Genomic DNA, 14,508 nt, shown 5'->3' with positions numbered 1-14,508 from the left:
ATACGCCATTCAAGAGAGGCTACAAGGCTGTCTCTCTCCCTCCGTTCGGAAAATCAGACCATGCCGCCATTTTCTGCTTCCGGATACCGCAAAGATCGCGGGAAGCGGTAGTGACGAGGCGTGAAGCGGTGGTCTGACCAATCAGAGGCTGAGCTACAGGACGCTCTGCGTGTCGTCGACTGGGACATGATCCAATCCAGTTCCAGTGGCGTCAGCGAGTTTTGGAAGTAGCAATGAGCCTCATAGCTTAACGGACACCATCGTCCCCACGGTTAAAGTTAGGGTCTTTCCTAACCAAAAGCCGTGGGTTGATAGATCCATCCGTGAAGCTGTGAACGCCCGTACTGCTGCCTATAACTCCGGTCTTGTATCCGGCAACATGGGCGAGTACAAGGCAGCGGTCTATGGACTGAGGAGGCGGTGAAGGAAGCCAAGAGGAAGTACCGAGACAGAGTGGAATCACAGATGGAGCAGCGCGACACCAGGCGCCTATGGCAGGGGCTACGGACTATCACAGACTACCAGAGCAGCCCGCGCGCGAGAGTGAGTGCCGACGCAACCCTAGCGGACGACCTGAACTCATTTTATGCACGGTTTGAGGCTAGCAACAACAGCGCTAGCTCGCCGCTAACAACAACACCGTTAAGCGTAGCCGAGGTGAGTTCTACCGCTGGGGATGAACACACACTCTCTGTGACCGAGCACAGTGTGAGGAGGGCTCTGTTGAGGGTGAACACCAGGAAAGCTGCAGGTCCAGATGGCATATCTGGGCGAGTACTGAAGACCTGTGCTAACCAGCTAGCTCCAGTGTTCACCACAATATTCAACCTCTGCCTGGCTGAGTCCGTGGTCCCCGCCTGCTTCAAGAGATCCACTATTGTCCCTGTGCCCAAGAATGCTTCTCCAGCATGTATGAATGACTACCGACCGGTGGCCCTCACCTCGGTGGTCATGAAATGCTGAGAGGCTGATAAAGGACTACATCTGCGCCTTCCTCCCTTCCTCCATGGACCCGCTGCAGTTTGCTTATCGCCCAAACAGATCCACAGATGATGCTGTCTCCCAGGTACTGCACACCACACTCTCTCATCTGGACAGCCAGAAGGGGCTATGTGAGACTGCTGTTCATTGATTATAGTTCAGCTTTCAACACCATAGTCCCTCCAGACTGGCCGGCAAGCTGATTGAGCTGGGACTGAACACCCCCTGTGTGCTTGGATCCTGGACTTCCTGACCGCCAGGCCACAGGTGGTCAGGGTGGGCAGACACACCTCCAAATCCTCACCCTGAACACAGGATCCCCAGGGTTGCGTCCTCAGCCCCTACTGTACTCCCTGTACACACATGACTGTGTGGCCAGGTTCAGCTCAACACCATCATCAAGTTTGCGGATGACACAGTGGTGGTGGGCCTGATCTCCGACAACGGCGAGAAGGCCTACCTGGAGGAAGTTGCTGATCTGTCACTCTGGTGCCAGGACAACAGCCTCATCATGAATGTCACCAAAACTAAGGAGCTGATTGTGGACTTTAGGAGGGTACAACAACAGAGGACGTACTCACCACTGGGGATTAACGGGACTACTGTGGAGAGGGTGAGCGGGTATAAATACCGGGGAGTCCACATCACCGAGGATCTGACATGGTCAACAAACACAGACACTCTGGTGAGAAAGGCAAGGCAGCGCCTCTACCACCTCAGGAGCTGAGGAAATTTAAAGTTTCCCAGAGGATCCTTCAGTCCTTCTACTCTGGAGCTGTAGAGGCGTCCTGACAGGAAGCATCACAGCCTGGTTGGGCAACTGCTCCGCTCAGGACAGGAAGACTCTGCAGAGAGTAGTGCGTTCGGCTGAACGCACTATTGAACTACACTCCCACCCTGCAGGACTTGTACACCAGGAGGTGCAGAACCAGAGCCGGCAGGATCATGAAGGATCCTCACCACCCCAACAACAGACTGTTTCAGCTGCTGCGGTCAGGCAGGCGCCTCCGTAGTCACGCTGCAAGAACAGAGAGACTGAGACGGAGTTTCTTTCCTCAGGTCATCAGGACTGTGAACTCCGACCTCACCAGGACCACCACATAGACCCACGCAAGTCCGCCTCTTAGGCACACACACACACACACACACACACACACACACACACACACACACACACACACTTACTGTAAATATTGTGTTGTTTTTTATTGTAAATAGTGTGTACTTGTTGCCCTTGCACATTCCTGCTGAGCATTGCCACTTTCATTTCACTGCACACCCTGTGTGTGTATGTGACAAATAAAACATCTTGAATCTTGAATCTTGAATCTTGAGATTTAACTACAGGCCCAAAACACGAGATCACTTGCTTCCTCATCCCTCCATCTTTTTTTCCCTATACAGACTTGCATGTGTCCACGACTGTATGGCACACACACACACACACACACACACACACACACACACACACACACACACACACACACACACACACACACACACACACACACACACCCTCACGATGTTCCTCCAGCGTTCCCTCCGCTCATCGGGCCCTGTGTGCGTCCGCGGTTGTTTTTCTTAGAGCTCTTGACGCCCGGCGCTGACAGACAACGGGCTGTCAGGGGCCTCCGCTCACACAAACAGCTTCGCCGGGCGCACTTTCGCTTCGCCGCCGCGCCCGCCTTCGTGTAAACAGCCCGACTGACAGCGAACGGGAGGAAGATGGAGATTAGAGGAAGAGGATGGATCCCAAACATATCTGTTCCAGAAGGGGGGGGGGGGGGGTGGTCCTCGGGTTCAATTCATCCTATTTGACCTTTGTCCTGGATGGTGTAGTTTTACATTTCAGGTTAATTGGTGCAGAGATGAGGCCTGTGTGTGTGTGTGTGTGTGTGTGTGTGTGTGTGTGTCAGGTTGGGGCTCTGCCTGTATATCTCCCTCTCTCAGCCAGGTGCATGGCACTGCTGTGGAGCTTTTATCCCAGGCAGATCCCTGGGAATGTAGGGAATTTCTCCCAGACGCTCCTGGTCACAGTGCCCCGGCAGCTCCCACTCACCAACACACACACACACACACACACACACACACACACACACACACACACACACACACACACACACACACCTCCTCCGCACCCCCGCCCTTCGCCCCGACACCATTGACAGACACAGCCCAAAGAGCAGACACCTGGCTTCACATTCACACACACACACACACACACGTGCACACACACACACAGACACACACACACCCCCCTGGGGAACTGCGGGGAAAGTCAGGGATCAGCAGAAACACTCTAGAGAAACAGGAGAAGACAGAAGGAACCAGATGCGAGATAGTACTCAACAGGAGAGAGAGAAAGAGGGAGAGAAGAGAGGTGGAGGGCAAAAGGGAGGGAAGGGGGCGAAGAAAGTGAGGATGAAACAAAGACGGGAAACAACGGCGGATAGGTCAAAAGAACTTGATTGCACAGAAGAGGAAGAAGAAGAAGAAGAAGGAAGAAGAAGGAGAGGAAGAAGAAGTAGAAGAAGTAGAAGAAGAAGAAGAAATAGAGGAAGATGAAGAAGTAGAAGAAGAAGAAGAGAAAGACAAAGAAGACGGAGAAGAAGAAGAAGAAGAAGAAGAAGAAGGAGAAGAAGAAGAAGACAAAGACGAAGAAGATGGAGAAGTAGAAGAAGAAGGAGAAGAGGAAGAGGAAGAAGATGATGTAGAAGATGATGAAGAAGAAGAAGAGGAAGAAGAAGAAAAGGAAGAAGAAGTAGGAGAAGTAGAAGAAGAAGAAGAAGAAGAAAAGGAAGAAGAAGAAGAAATAGAGGAAGATGAAGAAGTAGAAGAAGAAGGAGAAGAAGAAGAAGAGAAAGACAAAGAAGACAGAGAAGTAGAAGAAGAAGAAGAAGGAGAAGAAGAAGAAGAAGAGAAAGACAAAGAAGACGGAGAAGTAGAAGAAGAAGAAGAAGAAGGAGAAGAAGAAGAAGAGAAAGACAAAGAAGACGGAGAAGAAGAAGGAGAAGAGGAAGAGGAAGAAGAAGAAGAAGAGGAAGAAGAAGAAAAGGAAGAAGAAGTAGGAGAAGTAGAAGAAGAAGAAAAGGAAGAAGAAGTAGGAGAAGTAGAAGAAGAAGAAGAAGAAGAAAAGGAAGAAGAAGTAGGAGAAGTAGAAGAAGAAGTAACTTGTCCACAGCGCGGTGAGTGAAGGGTTAATCGGCCGTCAGTGAGGGCGCGGCCGCCGGTCCTGAAGGGGTTAACCCCACCTGAGCGCCTGTCAGCTCACTTCCTCTCCTCCGTCCCGCCGCAGGAAAGAGAGGAAGAGCACACGTGTGCACGCGAAAAGAAAAGAAAAGAAAAGAAAACCGGTTTTCATCGCCAGCTCTGGACTTGGCATGCGCGATAATATCTTGTCTCAATTCACACGCTGAAAGAATGAAAATCATTTGGCTGGTGGGAAGAGAATCCTACACACACACACACACACACACACACACACACACACACACACACACACACACACACACACACACACACACACACACACACACACACACACACACACACACACACACACACACTCGCTATCTAAACACTGCAGGGCATGGCTCTCTCACTCCCCTCCTCTCTTCTCTCTCTATGTCTGCGTCTGCACCTCTGAGGCCAAGGCAAACACTAGGTGTGTGTGGGATACACTCGTATCTCACACACACACACACACACACACCTCCCGATTCCCCAGATGTACTGAGACTCAGAGGCAAGTGTGTGTGTGTGTGTGTGTAAATTGCCTCGGCCCCGCTGACGGAGGCTTCCAGCCCACTAAACTCTCACATTATCACACTTCACGCCGGTCCAATTGATTATCGATCGAAGGGGAAAAAGAGACTCGTTTTGCAGACACCGGCTGAAAGGGACGGGCATCTGTCCCTCGTTGTCCCCGGCGACCGACAGGAAGTGCACGAGATTGACAACAGAGGGGGGGGGGGGGGGAATGGGTTTGAAGAGACGGAAAATGTTTTTTTAAATAAAAAGCACAGCTCTCGTCGGCGGCGCTGTCGACGTGCAGCTGCGTGGTGTCTCTGTCAGCCGGCTGGTCTCCGTTTCACAGAGAATTCCTCTGCGGCTCTCTAATAGGCTGACAGACCCCCCCCAAGCCCCCCTCCCCCTCCCCCCATGGCCTTACAACGCTGACCTGCGATTGGTTCCCTGGGGGAGGCCTCGGCCCGCCCCCGCACTCAGCCTCTGCACTTAAGGATGTGTGGGTTAAAAAAAGACGGTCCGTGTACACCTCTGTTGTTCTGCAGGATGAAAAAAAAAGAGGGTTTTTTGGGCCTTTCTTTAAAGATTTTGTAAGCATAAGAAGTCGAGAGAAGAGATGAAAGCGCAGCGGAGAATCCGCCCCGCCTCACGCTGCGGTCGCGTCCCGCGGCGGAGACGACCGTCTGCATTAAGCCGAAGCTTGGAAATGATCACGCACGTGAGCTTGTTTAAGAAATTAAAGAACGAAAGCACCAGGATGATGTGACTTAAGGTTTCTGTTGACCTCGGTCGACCCTCGGTGACCTTTTTCTTTGCGTTGCGCTGTAACACAAACAATAACAACGACACGGGGGATTCATTACACGCACGTGGAAAGGATCTGAAATAAAGTCCTCGGGTAAATTGCCTTCGCATGAACTCTGTTAGATCCCGCTTGTGTATCCAGTCAGAGGGTTTTCTTAAGTCTGCCTATGTGACATTATCTGTAAACAATGCGCACTGCTTAATTAAACAATTAAATACGTTGATTTGTGACCGATGTTTCGAGATTTTGGGGCACTTTCCAAAGGTCTGGGTACCCCGCGACCAAAGACGATGTCATCCGGACCGAAGCCAGCATCCTCTGGCGTGTGCTGGATTGACAGCTGCCTCAGAGATAATTAAAGACGCTGATGGAGGTGTGCACGATATTACAGCAGGAGTTCAGATACAATCTTTTATATTTGAACAGTCGCCGTGACACCCGGCGTTATTGATGTCGGGCCCGTCATCGATTGGGCTCACCTTTACGTTGTGAACTCACATTGTCCTGCATGTTAATGCACAATTTGTTCCTCTAATCACTTGTTTTGACTGAGCGAAGGGAAAAAAGAGAAAAAAAAAGGACTGAAACAGTCGAACATCTGCGGGTCTGGATCCACGGAGGTTCACCGGTTCAGACCGAACCCCCAGCAGTCTTCCTCCGGGTGAAGAGTTTAACCCTCATCGGCACACATGAGAGTCTGGGAGGGAACTTTAAAAAAAAGAGAGGATGCGGTAGGAATTCATCGAGGTGAAGCAGCGGTGAAGCGGCGGAGGACGAGGACGAGTCCGTCGACCTCGGGGGGTACAAAGCACATGAAAGGAAAGAAGGAAGTAAAGTGGAGGTGAGTACGGAGAAAATAAAGGACAAGGAGTCTGTCACGGAGATGAGGGCTGGCAGGGCTCTGACAGGAGCTCTCCCCTCAAAAGAGAGGGCGAGAGAGAGGGAGGAAGAAGGAGAGGAAGAAGGAGAGGAAGAAGGAGAGGAAGAAGGAGAGGAGGGGTGTCTTGTGCTGCTGTCAGTTATAGTGGAAAGGCACACAGTAACCTGTGAAGGGGCAGAAACATTATGGTGGGGTGTTAGCATGTAGCTTGTAATATGCTGATGGGGTGTTAGCATGTAGCTAGTAACATTATGGTGGGGTGTTAGCATGTAGCTAGTAACATTATGGTGGGGTGTTAGCATGTAGCTAGTAACATTATGGTGGGGTGTTAGCATGTAGCTGGTAATATTCTGGTGGGGTGTTAGCATGTAGCTAGTAACATTATGGTGGGGTGTTAGCATGTAGCTGGTAATATTCTGATGGGGTGTTAGCATGTAGCTAGTAACATTATGGTGGGGTGTTAGCATGTAGCTTGTAATATTCTGATGGGGTGTTAGCATGTAGCTAGTAACATTATGGTGGGGTGTTAGCATGTAGCTAGTAACATTATGGTGGGGTGTTAGCATGTAGCTGGTAATATTCTGATGGGGTGTTAGCATGTAGCTAGTAACATTATGGTGGGGTGTTAGCATGTAGCTGGTAATATTCTGATGGGGTGTTAGCATGTAGCTAGTAACATTATGGTGGGGTGTTAGCATGTCGCTAGTAACATTATGGTGGGGTGTTAGCATGTAGCTTGTAATATGCTGATGGGGTGTTAGCATGTAGCTTGTAATATTCTGATGGGGTGTTAGCATGTAGCTTGTAATATTCTGATGGGGTGTTAGCATGTAGCTAGTAATATGCTGATGGTGTGTTAGCATGTAGCTAGTAATATTCTGATGGGGTGTTAGCATGTAGCTAGTAATATGCTGATGGGGTTTTAGCATGTAGCTAGTAATATTCTGATGGGGTGTTAGCATGTAGCTTGTAATATTCTGATGGGGTGTTAGCATGTAGCTTGTAATATTCTGCTGAGGTGTTAGCATGTAGCTAGTAATATTCTGATGGGGTGTTAGCATGTAGCTTGTAATATTCTGATGGGGTGTTAGCATGTAGCTAGTAATATTCTGATGGGGTGTTAGCATATAGCTTGTAATATTCTGATGGGGTGTTAGCATGTAGCGAGTAATATTCTGATGGGGTGTTAGCATGTAGCTAGTAATATTCTGATGGGGTGTTAGCATGTAGCTAGTAATATGCTGATGGGGTGTTAGCATGTAGCTTGTAATATTCTGATGGGGTGTTAGCATGTAGCTTGTAATATTCTGATTGGGTGTTAGCATGTAGCTTGTAATATTCTGATGGGGTGTTAGCATGTAGCTAGTAATATTCTGATGGGGTGTTAGCATGTAGCTAGTAATATGCTGATGGGGTGTTAGCATGTAGCTAGTAATATTATGATGGGGTGTTAGCATGTAGCTAGTAATATTCTGATGGGGTGTTAGCATGTAGCTAGTAATATTATGATGGGGTGTTAGCATGTAGCTTGTAATATTATGGTGGGGTGTTAGCATGTAGCTTGTAATATTCTGGTGGGGTGTTAGCATGTAGCTAGTAATATTCTGATGGGGTGTTAGCATGTAGCTTGTAACATTCTGGTGCGGTGTTAGCGTGTATCTAGTAACATTCACTAGCTACATGCTAACACCACACCAGAATGTTACCGCTCCGTCACGTAGCTACAAAAGCTACATGCTGACAGTACAATGCGGTGAGGGACATCTTGGAGGGGGGGGGGGGGGACACACTGTACTGTACTGTCCAGACAGGAGGAGAAATAAAACAACAGCCCCTCCACGGGTCATCCACGCGCTCATCAACCCACACAGAGGCGAGGAGGAGGACTCCCTCCTCCTCCTCGCTGATCTCCGTCATCGTCGCGTCGTCACTCAATTAAAAGGTTAGGCCGTGTTTATTCTTTCTGTTAGCAAGACGTGGAAAACATCAACAAGCGCTTATTGCCAAGGACTCACCGCCTGCAGGCAAAGCCACTGCTAATGGTGTGTGTGTGTGTGTGTGTGTGAGAGATTGAAAGAGAGGAGCGGTTATTATGGGAAATGTGCTTATTTTCTTTCTTGCCCGGGAGTAAGTCTTTCTCACTCTGTCTGGAGATTACAATTTTTTTCTTAAAATCCACCCACCAGCTCCTCTAAAGCTTCCCACTTGACGTACGAACACTTTGTTGAGATTAAACAAGCGAGATGTGACGCGTTGAGTCGTGAGCTTTCGGTGTTTTTCTTTGGATGGAGCCGGGTTAGTTGAGCTCAGCGTAAAGACCGCGAGCGCCAATTACAGCTCGCAGCTGGACCCGTTAAAATACCACTTCTTTAAAGAAACTGTGAAGAAATCAAAGTGAATACATCTTCAATAACTTTCCCCTGTTTCCTGTCTTTATGCTAAGCTCAGCTAGCCATGTCGTGTTACCGTACGGACATGGAGTGAACACATGTTCAGAATGTCTCCACGACTTTTGGGTTTATAAATATGGTCACCCTGAATATGTTGTTAAAGAATAGTCCTTTCAGTCCAAGCAGACATCCGTGTGTGTGTGTGTGTGTGTGTGACCACATCAACATGAATGGGAGGGAAGTCTGTGTCTCTGAATCACAGTCCATCTTCTCTCCCTCTGTCTCCGTCCTTCTCTTCCCATCCGCTGTCTGCAGAACTCGTCTTGTTGGGTCCAGATAGGCATCTCCCCCCACGTCTCGAACGGCACACACACACACACACACACACACACACACACACACACACACACACACACACACACACACACACACACACACACACACACACACACACACACACACACACACTCACACTGACACCACAGACCGCAGAGTAAATGAGAGTTTGCTTCTGTAGGAGCGTGCATGTGTGTGTGTGTGTGTGTGTGTGTGTGTGTGCGCAGCATGGAGCTATGTGTGATTTAATCTCCCGGGCCAAAGAGATAAGCTGATGCCGTGTGCGTGGCGGGTGTGTGCGTGGCGGCGGCTCCTGCGTGCCCGAGCGTCTCCTACGTACACCAGTGTGAGCGGAGCAGGAAGCTCACTGCTCCGCACAGCGATGGTGGCGATAAGGGCCCGTGTGTGTGTGTGTGTGTGTGTGTGTGTGTGTCACCATGGAAGGTGGGACGGGGTTCAGTGGTAGGACACGATGCTCCATGCTGGTATTCGTGTGAGGCTCCCGAATACTTGGGCGGGATGGGGTGAGGAAGGGGCAGGGTAGGGGGTGAGGGGGCAGAGTTGTGGCAGGAAATGCCCAAAGCGAAAAGGTATTTTATCTCTCGGAGCCGAGGCGAAGCTCACTGCGCCGACAAGTCTCTACTCATGTTCCTCCACGCGGGTTGGTTTACTCCATCTCTGCTCGGAGGAGGACGATCCCCTCTCACATCGGGTCGCCAAATTAAGAGGTTCCTCCACTTCTCAGAAGTTTCAATACGTGAAGACACAAGATGGAGGCCTCTGGGAGAGAAGAGGATGTCTCACTGGAAGAGATATTCCTCATGGATCTCACAAAAAATCATATAAAAACACTAAAAACTAGAGCGGCACTTTCGATGCATACCTTCTCATATCATAAGATTGGGCATTGAATTATGAACATGTTGGCATTAGTTGCATGCCAATTGGATACAAATTGACCGTATGGTAAAAAGAAGATTTTGACTTTTCATGACCTTGACCTTTGACCCGATCGATCCCAAAATCTAATCAAATGGTCCCCGGATAATAACCAATCATCCCACAAATTTGCGATTCGGTTTAACACTTTTTAGTTATGCGGTAACACGCATACAAATAAATAAATAAATACCACGGCGATCAAAACATTACCTTCCGCATTTTCAATGCGAAGTATGATTGACACGCATACACACATCCTGCACTTGAGGCACACTTGTTCACGCAATTTATGGTTCTTATATTATTACCTTCGCATTGAAAATGTGGAAGGTTATGTTTGATCGTGTATTTATTTATTTATTTATATATTTATTTTTATGCGTGTTATCGCATACAAAAAGTTTTAAACCGAAGCATGAAATGTGGATGATTGTTATTATCCGGGTCATTTGATTAGATTTTGGGATCTATCGGGTCAAAGGTCAAGGTCAAGGTCATGAAAAGGTCAACATCTTCTTTTTACCATATTGGCATGCAACTAATGCCAACATGTTCATAATTCAATCTGCCCAATTCTAATTGGATATATATTTTTGGGAAAGCAAATCTGGATTTAGTTTAGCTCTTTTATTCTATATATACACTTAATATTGTGCAGTTTCTTTATTTATTGTAATAGCTTCTTCAAACAAAGGCGTTTTATCTTGAAAAATTCTAATGAAAATTAATTTAAAGTTAAATTGACTGACCATTAAATGACCCTTGTGGTTTGTGGATATAGTTGAATGCAATTAAATTAAAACTAAATAATTACCAATGTGAATTTGATATTTAGCAGTTTATACCTTTCAATCTCCGGTTTGCGAGTAAGCACTGAGTCATGCGTGTGCACATTTCTCTGTGAGTGTATGCTCTGCGTAATGTGTGTGTGTGTGTGTGTGTGCAGCAGCAGGTGTCGGCAGTGATGTTGGGAATGTCTGAGCAGACTTTGGCTCTGATCTGCGTGTGAAGTGACACTCAGTTATAACACTCTCAATCTAATTGCTGCTGCTCGCAGCTGTTTTTCAACCAGACACACACACACACACACACACACCCACACATGCATATTACACATAATAACCCATGTGTGTTTGTGCTCATGAAAATGGTGCAAACTCCCATATAGCTGAGCAAAGAATGCACAGAGAGGGAGAGAGAGAGAGGGAGAGAGAGAGAGAGAGAGAGAGAGAGAGAGAGAGAGAGAGAGAGAGAGAGAGAGAGAGGGAGAGAGGGAGAGAGACACAGAGAGAGAGAGAGAGAGGGGGAGAGAGAGACGTTTAGTGACCCTGCTCAGACATTAGAGGTGGGTCGTAGTTTACTGTGATGTGTGTGTGAAGAGCTCTTGTTCAGCTCAATGATCTAAATGAATAATAAAAATACTCAGGAACTCTTTAATGTGGTAAATCACTTTAATAAACCTCAACACACCCACCGTGTGCAGAGATAAAGAGATTTGAGGCATTCGTCAATCAGTAAATTAAATACTCTGATAGAAAAAGCAAGATTTAAAGGAAAATAGGCTTGATAAGTAATTAAATGTATTTGATTCACTGTATTTTTTGACCAACGTCATGGTGGGAACGATGAACTCTGGAGGAAGATTCCCCCGATGGAGTCGAGACACGCGGCGGTGAGCAGTTACCGTGGTGACGGACGGCCTCGTCAACGGGACACCTTCTGTCTGGAGAGGGCTCAGGCAGATCACCAACTACAAGCCCAAATCACCCCACTCCATGAACAATGTGCTTCTGGCAGACGAGCTAAATGAGTTCTACTGCCGCTTTGAAAGACAATGGAGCAGTCCTGAGACCATCCCCCACAGCCCCACCAACAAGCCACAGACCATCAGCCCACCCTCCCCCAGCCCATCAGGGGCTCACACCTTTGGAGCACCCTCCATCAACTCAGCGACGCCCCTCGTCATCCTGGAGAGAGCAGTCAACAGGCTGTTTAAAGCAGAACCCCCGCAAAGCAGCGGGCCCGGACTCCGTCTCCCCCTCCACCCTGAAGCACTGTGCGGACCAGCTGTCTCCGGTGTTCACCGACATCTTCAACACCTCCTGGAGACATACCCACGTTCAGCATGTAGCTAGTAACATTATGGTGGGGTGTTAGCATGTAGCTAGTAACATTATGGTGGGGTGTTAGCATGTAGCTAGTAACATTATGGTGGGGTGTTAGCATGTAGCTGGTAATATTCTGATGGGGTGTTAGCATGTAGCTAGTAACATTATGGTGGGGTGTTAGCATGTAGCTTGTAATATTCTGATGGGGTGTTAGCATGTAGCTAGTAACATTATGGTGGGGTGTTAGCATGTCGCTAGTAACATTATGGTGGGGTGTTAGCATGTAGCTGGTAATATTCTGATGGGGTGTTAGCATGTAGCTAGTAACATTATGGTGGGGTGTTAGCATGTAGCTAGTAACATTATGGTGGGGTGTTAGCATGTAGCTGGTAATATTCTGATGGGGTGTTAGCATGTAGCTAGTAACATTATGGTGGGGTGTTAGCATGTCGCTAGTAACATTATGGTGGGGTGTTAGCATGTAGCTTGTAATATGCTGATGGGGTGTTAGCATGTAGCTTGTAATATTCTGATGGGGTGTTAGCATGTAGCTTGTAATATTCTGATGGGGTGTTAGCATGTAGCTAGTAATATGCTGATGGTGTGTTAGCATGTAGCTAGTAATATTCTGATGGGGTGTTAGCATGTAGCTAGTAATATGCTGATGGGGTTTTAGCATGTAGCTAGTAATATTCTGATGGGGTGTTAGCATGTAGCTTGTAATATTCTGATGGGGTGTTAGCATGTAGCTTGTAATATTCTGCTGAGGTGTTAGCATGTAGCTAGTAATATTCTGATGGGGTGTTAGCATGTAGCTTGTAATATTCTGATGGGGTGTTAGCATGTAGCTAGTAATATTCTGATGGGGTGTTAGCATATAGCTTGTAATATTCTGATGGGGTGTTAGCATGTAGCGAGTAATATTCTGATGGGGTGTTAGCATGTAGCTAGTAATATTCTGATGGGGTGTTAGCATGTAGCTTGTAATATTCTGATGGGGTGTTAGCATGTAGCGAGTAATATTCTGATGGGGTGTTAGCATGTAGCTAGTAATATTCTGATGGGGTGTTAGCATGTAGCTAGTAATATGCTGATGGGGTGTTAGCATGTAACATAATATTCTGATGGGGTGTTAGCATGTAGCTTGTAATATTCTGATTGGGTGTTAGCATGTAGCTTGTAATATTCTGATGGGGTGTTAGCATGTAGCTAGTAATATTCTGATGGGGTGTTAGCATGTAGCTAGTAATATGCTGATGGGGTGTTAGCATGTAGCTAGTAATATTATGATGGGGTGTTAGCATGTAGCTAGTAATATTCTGATGGGGTGTTAGCATGTAGCTAGTAATATTATGATGGGGTGTTAGCATGTAGCTTGTAATATTATGGTGGGGTGTTAGCATGTAGCTTGTAATATTCTGGTGGGGTGTTAGCATGTAGCTAGTAATATTCTGATGGGGTGTTAGGATGTAGCTTGTAACATTCTGGTGCGGTGTTAGCGTGTATCTAGTAACATTCACTAGCTACATGCTAACACCACACCAGAATATTACCGCTCAAATCACGTAGCTACAAAAGCTACATGCTGACAGTACAATGCGGTGAGGGACATCTTGGAGGGGGGGGGGGGGGACACACTGTACTGTACTGTCCAGACAGGAGGAGAAATAAAACAACAGCCTCCACGGGTCATCCACGCGCTCATCAACCCACACAGAGGCGAGGAGGAGGACTCCCTCCTCCTCCTCGCTGATCTCCGTCATCGTCGCGTCGTCACTCAATTAAAAGGTTAGGCCGTGTTTATTCTTTCTGTTAGCAAGACGTGGAAAACATCAACAAGCGCTTATTGCCAAGGACTCACCGCCTGCAGGCAAAGCCACTGCTAATGGTGTGTGTGTGTGTGTGTGTGTGAGAGATTGAAAGAGAGGAGCGGTTATTATGGGAAATGTGCTTATTTTCTTTCTTGCCCGGGAGTAAGTCTTTCTCACTCTGTCTGGAGATTACAATTTTTCTTAAATCCACCCACCAGCTCCTCTAAAGCTTCCCACTTGACGTCTGAACACTTTGTTGAGATTAAACAAGCGAGATGTGACGCGTTGAGTCGTGAGCTTCGGTGTTTTTCTTTGGATGGAGCCGGGTTAGTTGAGCTCAGCGTAAAGACCATGACGCCAATTACAGCTCGCAGCTGGACCCGTTAAAATACCACTTCTTTAAAGAAACTGTGAAGAAATCAAAGTGAATACATCTTCAATAACTTTCCCCTGTTTCCTGTCTTTATGCTAAGCTCAGCTAGCCATGTCGTGTTACCGTACGGACATG

The sequence above is a fragment of the Pseudoliparis swirei genome, chromosome 20 (genome assembly GCF_029220125.1).
Source record: "Pseudoliparis swirei isolate HS2019 ecotype Mariana Trench chromosome 20, NWPU_hadal_v1, whole genome shotgun sequence".
Classification (NCBI taxonomy): domain Eukaryota; kingdom Metazoa; phylum Chordata; class Actinopteri; order Perciformes; family Liparidae; genus Pseudoliparis; species Pseudoliparis swirei.
This window is presented reverse-complemented; position numbering follows the sequence as displayed.